The sequence below is a fragment of the Triticum urartu genome, chromosome 5A, assembly GCF_056163025.1.
Source record: "Triticum urartu cultivar PI428250 chromosome 5A, HENAU_Tu73, whole genome shotgun sequence".
NCBI classification, from domain to species: Eukaryota; Viridiplantae; Streptophyta; class Magnoliopsida; order Poales; family Poaceae; genus Triticum; species Triticum urartu.
The window spans coordinates 1,686,603-1,692,602 of NC_141877.1; positions in this window are offsets into that span (position 1 = coordinate 1,686,603).

Below are 6,000 nucleotides of genomic sequence, written 5' to 3' on the forward strand. Positions count from 1 at the left end.
TGTCGTATGCCTCTATGTTTACTGGCTTGAATCCCTCTGGAAATTCATGGTCTAACACCTCATCCGTGAAACACAGGGGATGTGCGGCACCCCTGTAGCTGGGTGCGCCGCGTTGTTCGGATGTTTGGTGTGTTGCATTGTATGCTGGCGCGCGTTTGCGTGGTCCATAGATGGATCTTGTTGCGTTGTCCTTTGGGTGCGAGCCCTCGCATGAGTCGCGTGTTGTATTGTGAGCGGCATTGTATGCCGTTCTGTGTTGATGGAGGGGTCGTCTATCCGACCAGGTGGCTGCTTTGATATTTGGTTGTGGGGGGTCGGAGGCTTCCTCATCGAATTCAGGTAGCAGCTTCCGCTTTGGGTAGCTCTTTGAGGGGCGATCGTCGCCGTACGTTGCTGCTGTATTGAGTATTTTACTCCATCTGAATTGGAGTGTGTTTTGCGCGGCCTTGAGCCTTCGCTTCTGCTTTTTGAGGCTCCTCGCGGTGGCAACGAGCCTTTTGCGGGCATTCTGATGCTCCGGGTGCCTGTCCGATGTTATGTCGTCCGGACCATGATCCTTGATAGGATTTGTTTGTTCGGTTTGAATATCCGGATTGCCGTTGTCCGGCAGCGGTTCGCCCTGCTCCAGCGCTGGGTCTGTGTGATCGCTATTTCTGTCGAGGCGGGATTTGGGGCCGCGCTTGCGTCGCCGTTTTGACTGCTTTTCGAGGGAACAAGCCTTCGGTGTGTCCTTCCGCTCCTCGTCGTCATCTTTTGGTGCGTCCACCATGTATACATCATATGACGGGGTGGCGTTCCAGGGCCCAATAGGCGCTAGTTCTTCATCGTCTCCTTCATCGGCGTCCATACCGTCGGTATCTTCGGAGTCGAGGTCGAGCATGTCGGTTAAGTCGTCGACAGTGGCTGTAAAGTGGGTGGTGGGTGGGCTTTGAGTTTCTTCATCGTCCGTACCCCAACCTTGTTGACCGTAGTCCGGCCAGGGCTCTCCTGATAAAGAGAGAGACTTTAGTGACTTCAGGATATCGCCGAAAGGCGAGTGCTGAAAGATGTCTGCGGCAGTGAACTCCATGATCGGTGCCCAATCGGATTTGATCGGCAGGGGCGCGGAGGGTTTGGAGTCCGGAGAGGAGTCTGGCTCCTTGGAGTCACGAGTCTCGCAGAGTACGGGGCTGGTGTTTGGCTCAATCGCCGTTGGCGTCGGAGCCCCCGAGGTGGCGTCCAACCGCCCATCCTCGATCGGCGCAGTTGGCTCCGAACTAAGGGTCGGGGCCGATGCGGGTGCGGCCTCCAGGGCACTGTTCGGCGGCAGAGCTAGATCATGCTCGTCGGGATAGTGTGGCGCGCTCGGCAGTGGCTCGAATCCGTCGAAGATCAAGTCCCCGCGGATGTCAGCCATGTAGTTTAAACTTCCGAATCTGACCTGATGGCCAGGGGCGTAGCTTTCAATCTGCTCCAGATGGCCAAGTGAATTGGCCCGCAGTGTGAAGCCGCCGAAGACGAAGATCTGTCCGGGGAGGAAGGTCTCACCCTGGACTGCATCGTTGTTGATGATCGTAGGAGCCATCGAGCCTGACGGCGACGACACAGAGGAACTCTCAATGAAAGCACCAATGTCGGTGTCAAAACCGGCGGATCTCGGTTAGGGGGTCCCGAACTGTGCGTCTAGGCCGAATGGTAACAGGAGGCAAGGGACACGAAGTTTTACCCAGGTTCGGGCCCTCTCGATGGAGGTAAAACCCTACGTCCTGCTTGATTAATATTGATGATATGGGTAGTACAAGAGTAGATCTACCACGAGATCAGAGAGGCTAAACCCTAGAAGCTAGCCTATGGTATGATTGTCGATGTGTATATTGTCCTACTAACTAAAACCCTCTGGTTTATATAGGCACTGGAGAGGGTTTGGATTACATAGAGTCGGTTACAATGGTAGGAGATCTGAATATCCGTATCGCCAAGCTTGCTTCCACGCCAAGGAAAGTCCCTTCCAGACACGGGACGAAGTCTTCAATCTTGTATCTTCATAGTCCGGCTATCCGAACATCCCCTAATCCAGGACTCCCTCAACCTTCGTCCTTCCTCTTTCTTCTGCCGTGGTCAATCTTCGAGTCTTACTCAACTTCACACCTTACAAGTCAGGTAAGAACCCCTTCTTTGACTGATCTATTTTGAACTCCTTCAAAAACATGTCAAGGTGTGCGTTCTTTGAAAGTATCATCAGGCGTTTTGATCTATCTCTATAGATCTTGATGCCCAATATGTAAGCAGCTTTATCCAGGTCTTCCTTTGAAAATCACTCTTCAAACAACCGTTTGCGCTTTCCAGAAATTCTACATCATTTCGAATCAACAATATGTCATCCACATATACTTATCAGTAATGTTGTAGTGCTCCCACTCACTTTCTTGTAAATACAGGTTTCTAGCAAACATTGTATAAACCTAAAAGCTTTGATCACTCCATCAAAGCATATATTCCGACTCCGAGATGCTTGCTCTAGTCCATAGAAGGATTGTTGGAGCCAGCATACCTTTTAGCATCCTTAGGATCGACAAAACTTTGATTGTATCACATACAACTCTTTCTTGCGAAAACTGGTAAGAAAACTTGTTTTTGACATCCATCTGTCAGATTTCATAATCGAAAAATACAGCTAATGCTAGCATGATTCCGACGGACTTAAGCATCGCTATGGGTGAGAAATTCTTATCGTAGTCAACTCCTTGAACTTGTGAAAGGACTCTTTCCCACAAGTCGAGCTTCATAGACGGTAACATTACCGCCCACGTCTGTCTTCTTCCTAAAGATCCATTTATCTCAATGGCTTGCTAATCATCGGGCAAGTCCACCAAAGTCCATACTTTGTTCTGATATATAGATCCTATCTCGGATTTCATGGCTTCTAACCATTTGTCAGAATATGGGCCCACCATCGCTTCTCCATAGCTCGTAGGTTCATTGTTGTCCAACAACATGATATCTAAGACAGGATTACTGTACCACTCTGGAGTAGTACATATCCTTGTCGACCTATGAGGTTTGATAGCAACTTGATCCGAAGCTTCATGATCACTAGCATTAACTTCCTATTCAACAGACATAGGCGCCACAGAAAACATCTTTCTGTGGTGCATCACTCTTTGGTTGAAGTAAAGGTTCGACAACCTCATCAAGTTATATCTTCCTCCCACTCAATTCTTTCGAGAGAAACTCCTTCTCGAGAAAGGACCCGTTCTTAGCGACAAACAATTTTCCCTCGGATCTGAGATAGAAGGTATACCCAACTATCACCTTTAGGTATCCTATGAAGATGTGTTTGTCCGCTTTGGGTTCGAGCTTCTCCGGCTGAAGCCTTAAGCATTGCAGCCCCAAACATTAAGAAACGATAACTTTGGTTTCTTGCCAAACCAATGTTCATACGACGTCGTCTCAACGGACTTATATGGTGTCCTATCTAAAGTGAATGCAGCTGTCTCTAACGCATATCCTCAAAATGAAAACGGTAGATCGGTAAGAGACATCATAGATCGCACCATATCTCATAAGGTTCGATTACGACGTCCGGACACACCATTACCCTGTGGTGTTCCAGGTGGCTTCAACTGCGAAACAATTCCACAATGTCTTAAGTGATTTCCAAACTCATAACTCAGAAAATCCCCCTTTGATCAAATCGTAGGGACATGATCTTTTTGTTATGATGATTCTTAACTTTACTCTGAAATCGCTTGAACTTTTCAAACGTTTCAGACTTGTGCTTCATTAAGTAGATATACCTATATCTACCCAAATCGTCAGTGAAGATGAGAAAATAGCAATATCCACCGCACGCTTCAATTCTCATTGGATCACACGCATCAGCATGTATGATTTCCAACAAGTCACTTGCCCGTTTCATTGTACCTGAAAACGGGGTCTTAGTCATCCTGCCCATGAGGCATGGCTCGCATGTGTCAAGCGTTTAAAATCAAGTGACTCCAAACATCCATCGATACGGAGTTTCTTCATGCATCTTACGCCAATATGACCTAAGCGGCAGTGCCACAAGAAAGTGGTACTATCATTATTAACTCTACATCTTTTGGCGTGAACATGTGTATTACCACGACCGAGATTCAATGAACCATTCACATAGGGTGCATGACCATGAAAGGTATTATTCATGTAAACAGAATAACCAGTATTCTCTAACTTAAATGAATAACCGTATTGCAATGAACATGATCTAATCATATTCATGCTCAACGTAGACACCTGATAACATTTATCTAGGTTCAATACTAATCCTGAAGGCAGATGGAGCGTGCGATGGTGATCTCATCAACTTTGGAAACACTTCCAACACACATCGTTACCTCGCCCTTAGCCAGTCTCTGTTTAGTGCGTAGATTTTGCTTCAAGTCACCAATAACAGCAACTGAACCGGTATCCAATACCTAGGTGCTACCAGGAGTACTAGTGAGGTACACATTAATAACACGTATATACTTTGTTGAAGTTGCCAGCCTTCTTATCTACCATGAATTTGGGGTAATTCCGCTACCAGTGACCGTTCCCCTTACAATACAAGCACTTAGTCTCGGGTTTGGGTTCAACCTTGGGATCCTCCACTGGAGCGGCACCTAGTTTGCCATCCATGAAGTTTCACTTCTAGCCCTTGCCCTTCTTGAAACCATTGGTCTTGTTAAACCATCAACACTTGATGCTCCTTCTTGATTTCTACCTTTTGCGGTCTTAAGCACCGCGAACAGCTCCGGGATCAACTCCATCCCTTGCATGTCATAGTTCATCACGAAGATCTAGTAGCTTAGTGATAGTGGCTAGAGAACTCTATCAATCACTATCTTATCTAGAAGTTTAACTCCCACTTGATTTAAGTCATTATAGCACCCAGACATTCTGAGCACATGCTCACTAGCTGAGCTATTCTCCTCCATCTTGTTGGCAAAAGAACTTGTCAGAGGTCTCATACCTGTCAACACGGGCATGAGCCTGAAATCCCAATTTCAGCTCTTGGAACATCTCATATGTCTTATGGCGTTCAAAACGTCATTGGAATCCCGATTCTAAGCCGTAAAGTATGGTGCACTGAACTATCAAGTAGTCATCAGGATGTGTCTGTCAGGTGTTCACAACATCCACAGACGACGTTGTAGGGGTTTGCACATCGAGCGGTGCATCAAAGACATAAGCCTTTTGTGTAGCAGTGAGGACACTCCTCGGACTACGGACCCAGTCCGCATCATTGCTTACAATATCTTTCAACTTGGTCTTTCTCTAGGAACGTATTGAAACAGGGAGCTACAACGTGAGCTATTTATCTACAACATATTTGCAAAGACAATTTAGACTATGTTCATGATAACTAAGTTCATCTAATCAAATTATTTAATGAACTCCCACTCAGATAGACATCCCTCTAGTCATCTAAGTGAAACATGATCCGAGTCAACTAGGCCGTGTCCGATCATCACGTGAGACGGACTAGTGAACATCGGTGAACATCTTCATATTGATCGTATCTTCTATACGACTCATGCTCGACCTTTCGGTCTTCCGCGTTCCGAGGCCATGTCTGTACATGCTAGGCTCGTCAAGTCAACCTAAGTATATTGCGTGTGTAAATTTGGCTTACACCCGTTGTATTCGAACGTTAGAATCTATCACACCCGATCATCATGTGGTGCTTCGAAATAACGAACCTTCGCAATGGTGCACAGTTAGGGGGAACACTTTCTTGAAATTATTACGAGGGATCATCTTATTTAAGCTATTGTCATTCTAAGCAAATAAGATGTAAAACATGATAAACATCACATGCAATCAAATAGTGACATGATATGGCCAATATCATTTGCTCCTTTTGATCTCCATCTTTGGGGCTCCATGATCATCGTTGTCACCGGCATGACACCATGATCTCCATCATCGTGTCTTCTTGAATATGTCTCGTCATCTATTACTTCTACTACTATGGCTAACGCTTTAGCAATAAAGTAA